A 14,084-nucleotide genomic window follows, 5' to 3' on the forward strand; every position below is an offset into this window, starting at 1 on the left:
TTTTTTAACAAAAACCTAGTTTTTTTGGCAAAATAATATATCTATATATAAATGAAATAACAATTGATTTGTTTTTTTTTTGCTGTTAACTTGATTAGATTTTATTTTTTTATTTTTATCCTTTTTATTTTTAGTTCATGATTTCCTTTCTGAATGAATAGTGGTGCCAAGCTATTCTCATTCTTTTACAGTATAAAGGAGTATTTCACCCACTTTCTGCAGCCCTGTGCTCACCATCCTTGACTGTACTGTAACTGCTCTCTGTTTTCACAGTTTTAACTTGATGTTTCTTTTTCTTTGACCCACAAGACTGGACAGTAACCACCATACTGACATCCACAAAAGTGAAAGCTTTTTTTTAAAAAAAGAGTTGTGTTTAATGTTTTTTTTTTTTTTTTTTTTTTTTTTTTTTTTTTTGGAATTGTGTGTATTTGTTTTATGTTTTCATTTTTCACTTAAGCATTTATGAACAATAAAGTGCTGTAATTGTGCTTCTCACAGAAACGATGGCCATGTCAGTTTCCTTGTTTACAGAAAGGAACAGCACACAGGTGTCACAGCTAACATTAAGCATGGCTCCGTTCTGTTCAAGCATCCCAGTGAGCCATCCCAGTGAGCCAGCATGCACATTAGCAGGGGTGCTTCCCATTTGGATAACGTGCCTTCTCGCTTCCCTCACTCTTGTCTCTTCTCGCATCTTTGCTCCTCCCGGTGAGGGTGTGAGGAAGACGCACAAGGATGATGGAATTTTATTCACCATAAGGGACACTCACTCCAGCATCATTTGTTAGGAGACCGCAAAGCACCTCAACTATCAAGTGTGTAAAAATAATGAAAGCATACATACAGTACTGTACAAAAGTTAAGCCAATAAAAAGTAAAGGCAGGATGCTTTCAAAAATAATAGTTTTTATTATCAATTAGCTTCATCCAAAGTGCAGTAAAGAGAATAAATTTCAATCAAATCAATATTTAGTTTGAGCAGCTTTGCCTTTAAAACAGCAGCAGTCCTCCTCAGTTCAACTACACACAGTTTTTCAGGTACTCGGCAGGTTTGTTGTTCCTGCATCTCAGAGAAGTTATCACAGCTCTGTGGATTCAGGCGTCTCAGCTGCTCTCGTCTCTTCATGCGATACCAGATTGACTCCATGATGTTGAGATCAGGGCTCTGTGGGGGGGTCAAACCATCTGTTGCAGGACTCTTTGTTCTTCTTGTCCACTGAAGAATATGATTGTGGCTGGATGTTTGGGATCGTTGTCATGCTGCAGAAAAAAAATAGTGATTGATCAGATGAGTCCCAGATAAGAATAAGATAAGATAAGAATCATATGGATGCTGCAGTGTCAGAGCATCACTGATAGAAACAACATAAATAGACAATTAAAATATTTGAATCACTGAAAGAACGGAGTAGAGCAATAAAAACAACTATAAATAATCTGGATAAAATCTATAGACTTGTCAGTATGTGAGGTACAGTAATTATATTTACTGTCCCATCAGATCAGTTGACCAATCAAACAGGTTTGTGTTGAAAAAGTGATTCCTTGCTCCAAAAACTCCTCTGAGAGCCTCCTCTCTCTTACATCGAAGGGATTGGAACATGATGGCGGACCTCGGTCGATTTCTGGGTCACAGGCCTGAGGATGAGCGGAAGCATCATAATCAGAGAGGAAAGCACCCCTGAACCCTGAAACTGAAGCAGCTAAATGGAATTCAGCCATTATTAAAGTCGCCCTCCGGGTCAAAAATGTGTTTAGCTTCTTGTTCCGTCAGTCGGATGATTGAGCTTTACTGTGCAGAGTTTGTTTTCACATTTCTTTGTGCTCACTTTAAGTCTGTGTGTAAGATGGGTTTGTACAAGCATGATTTGTGACATCACAAATAGTTAAGAGCCAGTCCTGGTCCGGGATGCAATTTACACAAGTGTGACATATCCAGCAGGTAAACTTTGGACATGAACCATATTTGCATATTCATTCATTTCATTCAATTCATTTACAACATTTAACAATTTAATCAAACTGTTTTTTGCAGGAAAAAAAAACCCATCAGACACAAATGAATCATTAATCCAAGCAGCAGTGTTTATAGTCTTCAAACATGTCTGGAGAGGATCTTTGAATGGATTATCTACACCTAAGCTTTTCCTACTGACATGCAAAAATATCTTCTGTATTTTGCACATAAATGATTCTCATGCTTGTGAATGTACTGTAATGTTGTGCTAATTAGAAAGGAAAAGATTTCCTTTCTTTCAGACTGCAACTTCTGTAAACATGCCCCAGTTATCTACACACAAAGTTTGTCCTTAAACTTCCTGCTTAAACAGTTTCAAATCCAAAACTCCAGGGATTAAATGTTTGTACTAGTCCTATTTGAGTACTCAGTGGAAGCTAAAGGTTGTATGGTTAATAGTGCAAAATGCACAGATGGCTGTAGTGCAGTGGTTCTTAATCTTGGGGGGGGTTGGGTTACCAGATAATTCAAGACATACAAGAAAAATCTGTGACAGAAAATTGATCTTTTTTTTTTTGTCAAATACCGGATTCTTTCACCTCTTCAGGTCTCTAAATATTAAGATGAGACAAATCAGAGAAGTGAAAATCACTGCACACAACCCATGAACACACTAACCTGTGTGTGTGAGATGTTGCTTCATTTTTAAAGGGTCAAAAGCCGACAAGGAGCGAGAACCGCTACTGTAGTGCAACACCGCTCTGTTGCCTTTTCAACAACAATGTCTCGGCTTTAATATTCAAGACACCAACCAGCTGTTAACAAATATCTCTCTTGCAAAACATTGTTCACTGTTGAAATATATTACCCAACCAGAAAAACACTGCAAGACAGTGCAAAAACCTTTTACACTGAATAGGCAGCGATGTAGAGAGAGAGATCTTTGTGTCATATATATTATAAATACAATTTAATACAGTTAAATTTTTTTTATGTGTGCCTACTGGTACACAATTACTGTCAACTCCCCTGTGAAGAAAAGCAAAGATTTATACATAAACAGAAGAATTAAATGGCATTTTAAGGTAAATAAGGCAGTTATTAGATGATTAGAAGGCTGTAGTGTTGCAAGTTTCTACGGAAATGTTTGTCTTCATCGGGAAAAATAATGAATATGAGATATTCTGTGCCATAAAAATCCCTGTCGTTTGCTTTTCTGCTTTAAGTCAAGGTCTTTGTAGGTTATAATCATCTACAGAGAGTCTACAAGTGACACCAAAGCATCCAATCTCCAGGTATGAAAATAATCCTTAGTTAGAGTTCATTGAATTGTAATTTATTTGAATATTTAATTGACCGATCAATTCTGAAATATCTCGACAAATCCATCAGCGAAGCGTTAATGAGATTTTGCACTTCTTTGTAGATTGAGGATGCAGTGATGGGATTTTATTCCCATGTGTTCATATTTCTGAAGAAAGAAATGATCTCCCTCCGTGCTCGTGCACATTGATGCATCACAGTAACAATATGAAGTTTAAACTGGCAGGAGCTGTTTTAAGTGGCCAGGAATATCCAGCATTGCTTGGTAACCAAAATGAAGTTGCCCAACAGAATTAGAAGGAAGGTTGACCGGTATTAACTGTTAACAGCAGAGCGATGGTCTCGCTGCTTGATGAAGCCTCAGTGGTATATGTTTGAACATGTAAACTGAAGGTTAAAGATTCAATGAGTTTGAGACGGTGGCTGGGGTTACACCTTTGGATCTTTAATGTGACTGTTCAGTATTAGTTCCTTCTTTTCCATGTGCACAATGAGAGGATTTAGGAGAACATGAAAGAGAATATATGATGTGCTACAATATGTCCTCCTCTGGCCCGGTTATACAGCTGCACCAAATGGACCCTGTCTGCATCTTACCAATGATCAGATGTGGGAAAGCCTTGGGTAGAAATAGAACACTACATTATTAACCTTTTGCTGAGGTGTGCCATTGGATGAAAGCTTCTCTCCCAGAGAAGGGATGAATCAGATCTGAGTTAAATCAAATGAGTCTACCAACCCAGGTAAATTGGGTGAGATTAGATGCGTACGCTCACTATATATATTTTACCTCCAAGTGTTTCATTCCAATCCCATCCTTTGCCACCCTGGGATGAGGAATCTAAAATGGAGGGAAATTACCCCAGTGCAAGAGGGAGAGAGAGAGAGAGAGAGAGAGAGAGAGAGAGAGAGGAAAGAGTCTCCTTGGCTGGCTAGTCAGTCAGTGTTGCTATGCTGTTGTAAGGAGCGAGAGAGGGAGGAAGGGAAGGATGGAGGGAGGGAGGGAAGGAGTGGTGGGGGACGCTGAAGGAGAGAGAGAGAGAGAGAGAGAGAGGCCTGGCAGACTGTGGGGGAGGCGGAGGCCTCATCTGCAGTGCTGTGTGCAGAAGGAGCGCTTAACAGCCTTTCAAAGGGGGGAGGGGAGGGGAGGCGAGAGAGAGAGAGAAAGAGAAAGAGAGAGAGAGAGTGGGAGACGAAGGGAAGGGAAGGGGTTGGGGAAAGGAGCTGGGGGGAGGGGAGGAGAGGAAAAAGGGAGTCAGAGAGGGACAGGAGCGCGGGCGAGGGAGGAGATATGGCAAGATGAACGGGGGGGTGGAGGGTGGAGAAGCAGAGCTGAGGGAGAGGAGAGGAAGGGAGAGAGGGTGGAGGAGAAGAGAGTGGCAAGGTAGAAAGCGGGGAGGAAGTGGTGGGGCACATGGGGTGGTGGTGGTGGTGGTGGTGGTGGTGGGGGGGTGTCTGTAGGAGGTAGGAGGAGAGGCAGAAGGAGAAGAGCGCAAGAGGGAGAGGGAGAGGGAGAGGGAGAGGGAGGGGGAGGTGCTGGTGGTGGTGTAGAGACTGGCGCCCCCTGTAGCTGGAGGAGAGAAAGAGAGGCCCTAGTGTGTGTGTGTGTGTGTGTGTGTGTGTGTGTGTGTGTGTGTGTGTGTGTGCTGTCAGACACAAAGAGGTACAGGCTGCCGAGACAAAACAGCCCTTGTACTTAACGCGAGGAAGGCTAATTAGTTGAACTGGCCACAGGTCAGTTTAGCATTCACCCCTACCTGACCTGCAGCCTGCATCCACCTGAGCGGTGATAGCATGATGATCAGGGCTCCCAACAAAACCTCAGGACACAATGCCATCTGCAGGGAGAGGGGGGAGAGAAAGGGAGACGTGAGAGGAAGAGAGGAGGTGAGGTGAAGAGGACGGGATGTGTAGAGGGGGGTCGTGAGCAGGTTGTAATGTAATAACGGCTGCAGTGGAGTCACTGATGGTGCCCCCTGTAGGAAACTTGAAGGAGCCAGCATGAGATTCCTTTCGGCCAACGGAGAGAAAAGATAAATTAACGGCAAATTTGCTCCAGTGTGTGCCAGTGGAAGGGACGCTCGAGAACAGTGATGTTGTTGGTACACAATTTCATTGTGTAATGCACATTCACTGAATACTGCAAGTCGCTAGAGGTCATCTAGATCAGGGTGCCACACAAAGTGGGACAATAACACCAGCACAGAGACACAGAGAGAGAGAGAGAGAGAGAGAGAGAGAGAGAGGAAGGGAGAGGGAGCGAGGGGAGGACTAGGTGGTGGAGGTGGGGGGAAGCTTAAGAAAGGCCTTGCAGACTGCGGGGGAGACAAGAGGCCTCCTCTGCAGAGCAGGGTAATGGAGTAGGGGGGAAATGGAGGGGGAGGAGTGGGTGCACAGACACAGCAGAGGGGGAGGATTGGGGGGGGGGGGGTGGAGAGAGAGAGGGAGAGACAGAGAGAGATGGTAGAAGAGCAATCCTACTGCTAGCGCCTCCTGCAGTTAGAGTGGGCTTTCTGCACACACACACACACGCAGAGTGCAAATGATTCATGGAAAGATTATGGTGAAATCGAATCATTCAGTAGGCAGAGAAAAAACAAGATACGAAAAGAAAGAAAGAAGAGAGTGAGACGCGAGTGACTAAAAGGGAAAAATCAGTTGCGATGGCGGTGAAACAGGGAGGACAGTAAGACTGAAACAAGGAGAAAATGCGAGGCGACAGAATAAGCATAAAGGAGGGGAGGAAGCCACAAGGCAAAAAAAAAAGAGGTGATGAGAACTCAACCGACCCAGCATTTTACAGTTCCATGAGTGCACAGTGGCAACATCCACTCACAGTGTCAGTGAGGTGCAGGAGCAGCTGCAGAGCTGGACGGGGTCAATACAGAGAGGAAGAGCCAGTCTGGAATGATTACTCTCAGCCCTTAAACTCAAAGAGAGAGAGAGAGAGAGAGAGAGAGAGAGAGAGAGAGGACTTCTGACTAAAGTCATGAAAAACCTTTTTCAACCTTTTTGCCCTCATTTTAAGGACATTTAGAGGCCACATTTCACTTATTTAAACAATGTTTAGAGGCCTGGGGAGGTGAATATTTACAGTATTTCATTTATTTGAAGGATTTTGAAGCCTGATGAGGTGAAAGACTCTAGTATTTAGCCTATTTTAAGGAGTTTATGAGCCCTCAAAAGGTGAATGAATCCTATATCTCACCTAGAAGCCTAAGGAGGTGAAAATATAAGGTGTTTGATTTATCTTTGGGATTTTTATAGGCCTGACGAGGGGAAAGATTGAGCATTTAACTTGGTGTAACAATTTTTAGAGGCTTGAGGAGAATGCAGGATGAGAGAAAAATACATATTTTTATGCAACCTATGTTTTCTAAAAACATCTTAAGATTTATCTTTGATGACAGATGTAATCATGCAGTTTACGATGCAAAAACTGTTAAAAATGATGATCCTTTTTTTGCTCAGATTGCCGGATGTCGGATCCATCTCAATCTTCCAACTTTATCCTTTAAGGGTAACAAAACAGCTGCAGTAAAAGTTACAATCACACACATATCTTATATCAGGAATGCAGACAAATTAGCAGGTAGGACTTTCAGCCACCTGGTTATATAGCACACAGTAATAGAGTGACTGAGCAGAGTATTACCTGTCTTCTGTAGAGAAAGGAGAAAGTCTTCAATGACCAGTATTTATACCATACATAAGAATTGAATAACTGCTCTTCCTATGGGTCCTGCTGTATGGTATAGAGATACAGAATGATTGTGCAGTGCAGTGCATTTTTTCACCTTAACAAAGTGACAGCCAAAACATGTTGCAAATAGCCTCCAATTTGCTTGTCAAAATGTGAATCAAACTTTCCAGGATGTTGCATGAATAGAGCTGCAGACACTCAGCTGATGACATCATGATCTCACAGAGAGACAGAGAGAGAGACCCAGTAGACAGAGGGCCTCTGCAGTCCTGTGTGCACCGAAGGTAGGAGGGAAGGAACCGGGAGTGAGGGGGAGTATGTGTGTGTGTGTGTGTGTATGTGGCAGTGGGGGCCTAATACTTCCATGGAAAGGACGAGGAGCAGAGAAAAGCTTTGCATGATGACAATGAGGTAGCTACTGGCGCCCCTTGTAGGTGGAAAGAGGATGTCTGCTGCATCGCATTGCACATATTGCAGAGGGGAGGTGGGAGGGGTGAGGTGCAGGGGGAGGGAGGAAGTCTGCTGGGAGGTCAGACACTTTATCTACAGTGCTGTGTGCAGGCGGGGAAGAGGCAGATCAAAGAGGGGGGGCAGTGACCGGGGAGGGCAACAAACTGCTGGTAAGTGTCTGGGGAACGGCGTGTCTGTCAGTTTGATGTCTTTCTGCTCCACAAGCCAATCAGAGAACATATTTACTGTATAAAATACATTAACTTCTCTTAAGGAAATTATCCTTTACAGAGGTCCGCAGCTCCTGCAGTGAGTCTTCTTCAAGAATATTTCAGGTGGACAGATGCTTGCCAACATTGTACTTGAGCCTAGCTGTTCTGTGTCCGTAGTCACCATATGACCCTGCCGTTCCAAATAGCAGGCTCATTTTATTCCTTTGTCCAGAAGGAATGACTTTATTCTTTGCCCTGGGAGTTGCTCTCTGTGCTCTTTCACTAGAAGGTAACTGGGATTCTCCATCACAAAGACCCAAACTCTGGTACAGCCTGTATGTACTTGATGATTCCATTTTGATATGTGCTGCCTAAATAAGTTATTATTAGTGATTTTGATTATTTTTAAAAGTCTGCAAAGTCCATAAGATTCTGCAAGTCATAAAAGACTTGAAGCTTGAAGTCTTGGTTTGAGTGACATAGTGTATGTAATATTTATGGAAAACAATGGCTGTCTAGGAGGAAAACAAAAACAATCTAAATTCAATGTTCAAGACTCAAAATAGGCTGTCTGGTGTGCTTTAGAAAGTGGTTGACAGTGATCTGACAGTGGCTGACAGCGGATCATTACTGATGATTAAGGGAATTAATAAAGATGTGTTACAGAAAAATGTTAATTTTCTCTTATTTTTCTCTCATTTTTGTTTGTTTGCTTGGGAACCTCTAATCTAATGTATACATTATTTGTGGTAAAGAGCAAAAAACACTGGGCCAGTACTTGCAATGACAGGTAATGTACCAGGTTCCATGAGCATGTAAGTACAGTATGATGTACAGAGGACAGCTATCAGTCATTTCAACCTACTGACATACCTGAGTCAAATACCATTCACCTGCACCTGCGTCACAAAGCTTGCTGCAACATCAACAACAATCATGTTAGTTAGTTAGAGGTGCTGGTGGGCAGATTTTGTTACTTTGGACAGAGTCGGTCTAGCTGTTCCCAGTCTTTATGCTAAGCTAAGCTAACCAAGCTGCTAGATGTAGCTTCATATTTAGCAAACAGGTGAGATCTTCTCATCTAACTCTCAGCAAGAAAATGAATAACTGTATTTAACAAAATGTCAAACTATTCCTTTAAGAAGATCATGTCTATCACTTCCAACAACTGCTGTTAAGTTTGGTACATGGTGGTGATGGGTCAGCAGTCACAACTGGAAATATAAAAGAATCTCAATTTCCTCCCAATGTAAAATTATTTTTGCTTTAAGGCAAGACTATGTAACTGAAAGAAGCAGGAGCATCACAATTTCCCTCATTAAAATGATATTATTATATGAATTCCTAAATAATAGAACACACATATGCCCATTTGGTTACACTCAGGATGTTTGCTGCTACAGTCTTACTTGGTCTGGTATAACCAGTAGCTTATGGTGGCTAATCTTAGCAAACTTTTGATAGATGCTTTGTAAATAACATTAATGAGTATTTTCTCTTACTTTATGACTCTTTTTCTCTACTTGTGTGCCTGTTAAATTACGTTTTCAAATGTCACTTATAAAGTAGGGGTAAGAAACACTGCACTCAACCAAAAGACACTGAGGAGCTGGGGTGCTTGTCACCAAGGTCAAAGTCCAAAGAAAAAAAAGGGTTTGCACCCAAATCAATTAGACATTTATTTTGTTTAACTTGTCCAATACAAGCACAGACGTTTCAGCTATGCCTTCCTTGCATACAAAGAATAAAACGAAAATATCTCATTGATTTGGGTGTTCAAACCCAGTGGTCGAACACGATGATGTCTTAAAAGCAGCTCATTCAAGAGTCTCCATGCCATACAGCAAGAGTGAATCTTGGGAAATGAAGGCAATTTTAATGTGACAATATTCAACCACTTGTGGCAACAGTGGCTGCCTTTCAAGAGTGATATAATCTCGGTTTAATGGAGACAGTATGTTTGAGTGTTTCTATCATTACTCTCAAACGTTAGTGGATTTAAATGTCTTCCATAGCTGCCTCTGACCATACAACTTGATGTTTACTTCAACATAGGGTCATTTATTTTTCATTTCATTTCTTTTTTTATGCCCACATTGGAGGTACTGTGGTGTAATAAACAAATATAAATCTTTATATTTTATATAGCTCTATATTTCTTTTTTCCATTTCATTTTAATGATCTATCTAATGATATTATTCATTGTATGTATTGTATTGAGTTATACTGTATTTTTGATTTGACTGATAGCCTTTTATGTTTGGCCTGTCTCAGGGCTCCATAGTGTGGCAGTCATATATAAGCAGCAAATGATGTGTCTGATTGTTCTGACAATATGTTTGGGCTGTCAGGTGTGGTGGAAGTCTATGACTCAGCCACCCACGACGGACTCTAGCTGGACAACTTAGTCTGCCTTCTGGCATGGCAGAGCCAGCTCTACACGTGTGACTGAAGTCTGGAGAGGATTAAGAATTTGAAGAATCATATGACCTTGAAATCGGTGCTTTCCTCGTTCTGCTCCTCTTACAGGGGGACCTCAATCCACTCTAACACTATTCCTGAGTTCCAAATGGATGTGATTAAATATGCATCACTTGGTTTTATAATGATATTACATACTTGGCATTTCATTGCCCTAATAAAAAGCTTTCCTAGACGGACTCAGACTGTGGCACTTAATAATGAATTATTGGGTCCCTTTTGTGCTTTAACTTCTCAACCTTTGCTGTGATATTTGTAAAATACCTTAAGTAAGTGTGTCATGGTTATTGTGGTTTTCTTTCAGCTTGATGAGAAGGATGGTGGGCCACAAGTGGGGAAAAAACTACTGGGCCTTGTGATGGTTGGCCTTTATATAGTATGTTAATCTCTCCTGGCTGGTTGCTCCTTGCCTGTGTACATACAGTTTATGGTATGAATCAAAATCAATGTGCCCTTCATTCTCACAGTGTTCTACATAGTTTAAAAAAAAATAATTTAAATATGCTGCCCTTTCCTCCTAGAACAATCAACAAAAGGACTTGATATTTTCAGAGCTGATAGCTTTTGGTGAATTCAGTCAGTTTTTAAAAGATCTGGAAAACTTTACTCTTCATAAATGTTTTTGCTTCTAAATGTATTGCTTTTATTTTGATCATTTTGGAAATTCATAACTGTTTATCCATCTTACCTTGTCTATACTCTTTAGCAGCATCTGACAGTTGTCTTAACCTGTGTATGTTGTGTAGTTATTTTTGTAGTTTGTGGTGAAAGAAGTATTCAGATCTTTTACTTAAGTAAAAGTACCAATACAGCAGCAATGTAAAAATACTCCATTATAAGTAAAAGTCCTGCATGAAAAATTCTACTTAAGTAAAAGTACATAATTATGAGCAGTAAATATAGTTAAAGTATTGCAGTAAAAGTAGTGGTTTATATTATTATATATGACATGATTAGATTATTAATAGTGAAGCATCAGTGTTAGAGCAGCATGTTACTGTTGTAGCTGCTGGAGGTGGAGCTAGTTTACACTACTTTATATACAGTTAGCTAGTTTAGTCCAGTGGTTCCCAACCTAGGGGTCGGGCCCCTCCAAAGGGTCAGCAGATAAATCTGAGGGGTCGTGAGATGATTAATGGGAGAGGAAAGAAGAAAAAACAAAGTTCTGATACACAAATCTGTTTTCAGTTTTTGGGACTTTTTCTCTAATCTTTGATTTTTGCTGAAATATTGGATCATTTGAACATTTATTGAAATGAAACCATGTGAGAAGTTTGGAGGGAAAAATCAATATTTGGTGGAGCTGTTAACAACTCATAGACATGTGAAATGTGACCCCGACTACACACTGCTTTTTGATGTCAAAAGCCAAAAAGGTTGGAAACCACTGGTTTCATCTTTAACAATGTGTTGTATTTTAAAAGCTTGTTATATTATCCATTGTGTCAAATCTTCATCTGAAAATGAATTAAAGCTGTCAAATGAATGTAGTGGAGCAGAAAGTGCAATAATTCCCTCTGAAATATAGTGGAAGTATAAAGAAGCATCAAATGTAAATACTCAAGTAAAGTACAAGTAAGTCAAAACTGTACTTAAGTACAGTACTCGAGTAAATGCACAATGTTTTTATGCTGCCTCTATAGGCCAGCAGGGTAGAAATAGACCGTTTTCACATCAGACATTCTGACCTGTCATAGAAGGAAAAGCACAGGTGTTAATAATGTTTAACAATGTCTCTGTTCTATTCAAATGTCCCCTTAAGTCATGACAGTGTGACAATGAGCCAGTATGCACAACACCAGGACCTTCAAACTGAAGGTGAATTAATTGTATTAGTTACACCTGTGACATGTCAAAATGCCTTCTATGATTCCTGTAGATAATGCCGGCCCTGTGCAATCAAATCTAACTCACGCTGCTGTGTGTTACTCTCCTTTCCTTATTCACTAACACCTTCTTTTGCAAACTCTCATCGGTGATTCCCATACTGGTGTCCAGGGACCAACAGGGGTCTGGGCGTTCTGTGTCCCAAACAAAATAAGGAATATTTTAAATATACTACACACCCTCACAGGTGTTTCTACTCTTATTCTGGATTATTGGATTTTTGCTCCGGTTAAAGCTTGGAAGAGCCATGCTGGGATGATGTCATCAATCTCCATACACTAATAACAATGATATAAGATTAACTACATGTTTAAGATAAACTGGCACAGGAAATATCTGGCCAATCCTGATCCTATTTGGAACTTAATAGCTTCACATATTTTCAACAAATTTGGAGGTTTTAGTTTTGTTCCCAAGTAAATTACCTGTTATTAAGTCACTATTTTATCAACAAGCTCTGTTAGCTTGCAACATCTGCCATGTTATATGCCTTTAAAATGTATTGATCACATATTTTGTTATGTTATGGTTCAGATTTGATTTGATTTGAATTCAGATTTGAATTACCCACTCCTTTTAGATCATTTAATTCAGTCAATAAAGTCATTTCAGGTTTGTTAAACACTGTCAAATCCCATTTTAAATCATAGTATTAATCTGTCATTAACTTATTATTTACTCCTGTGCATGTCAGTGAAAAACATCTGTCAACAGAAAGAGTTCAGCTTTTTTTTCTTCCTTTTTTCACTATTTTTCACTGTAATCTTTTGTCTACCCACATTCTTAGTTTGATTAATGTGTTGGATACTGTTTGTTTGACATAACTGTATTTCTGACACAAGAATAATTCATCTCAGCACATTGTCAATTGGAACACAGTGAAAGTTTTATACTCACAAATGATGTGTTTTCTTTCAGAAATACAATGTCGCTTGTTGTTTTGTTGTAATTCCTGGATTTTTTTTTTTTTTTTTTTTTTACTGTATTTAATATTTTGTTTTTTGTTGTTTTGTTTTATTTTGAAAATTTCAAGTTTTAAAAATGATGGAGTGAAGAATGATGCTGTCCCACCAGACAGTCTGAGTTAAAACACCTGTGTGGGTACACTTTAAATTCACTGATATTTCGGTCTCCAGGCTGCTGGTAAATGAAACAAGAACCACTTTTAATCATATATTTCTGTCACACAAAAATAAAATGATATCAAATGAGGTTCTGTGGTCTCGTTAGTATCAATTTAGTGACCCGTACATGAAAAAGTTTGGGATCATTTGCCCGATATGAAATGGTTAATATAACCTTCAGTTTATTTACCTACGTCTGCCTGACTGCCATAAGTCTAATTCATTGTATAACATGAGATAACACTGATCTCATTTGCAATGATATTTTATTCAAGAAAAAGATAACATTAATCCACTGAACTAATTTTAATTAGTGCCTTATAATGACCACTGACTGACTGTAGGGCATAGTTCAAATTTAATTTCATCTTCCACTAGATCACTGCACATACTGTATTAATACTGTCCTTTATGTACTAATACAGCACAGTGTGTGCCATCATATGCACTCTACAGGGTTTATGTATTTGAAATGTGCACATACTCTGAGCAAGCAGCAGTAGGCTGATATGTCATTTGGCCAGAAGATGTCACTATACAACAAGAAACAAGGTACAATCATCTATAACGTTTCACAGTTACTACCCACATACATTTTATATCTACATTTGACATCTAAATAGTGAATTTAAGGTAGAATGCTTTCTACATACCATAAACACTTACCCTGAATCACATGTAAACAATATGCAATTGATATTATACATTGTAAAATATAACCAAGTGTATTTTTGTTAGATTTTGGCACACAATTAGGATATTTACAGTCATAGAAAATAACTTACGAGGTTTCTGGTGGGCTACAAAGTGGGAGTCTATGATGGAAGTGTGAGTCACATATAAATGATGCATATCTTTTCGGTATTTCTTATTTAGTAATACTATCAACTGTTAAGGGAATAATTCCTAAAGGAGACCTTGAAAGGGCTTATAATAATTTCAC

This window comes from Thunnus albacares, chromosome 5 (genome assembly GCF_914725855.1).
Source record: "Thunnus albacares chromosome 5, fThuAlb1.1, whole genome shotgun sequence".
Lineage (NCBI taxonomy): Eukaryota > Metazoa > Chordata > Actinopteri > Scombriformes > Scombridae > Thunnus > Thunnus albacares.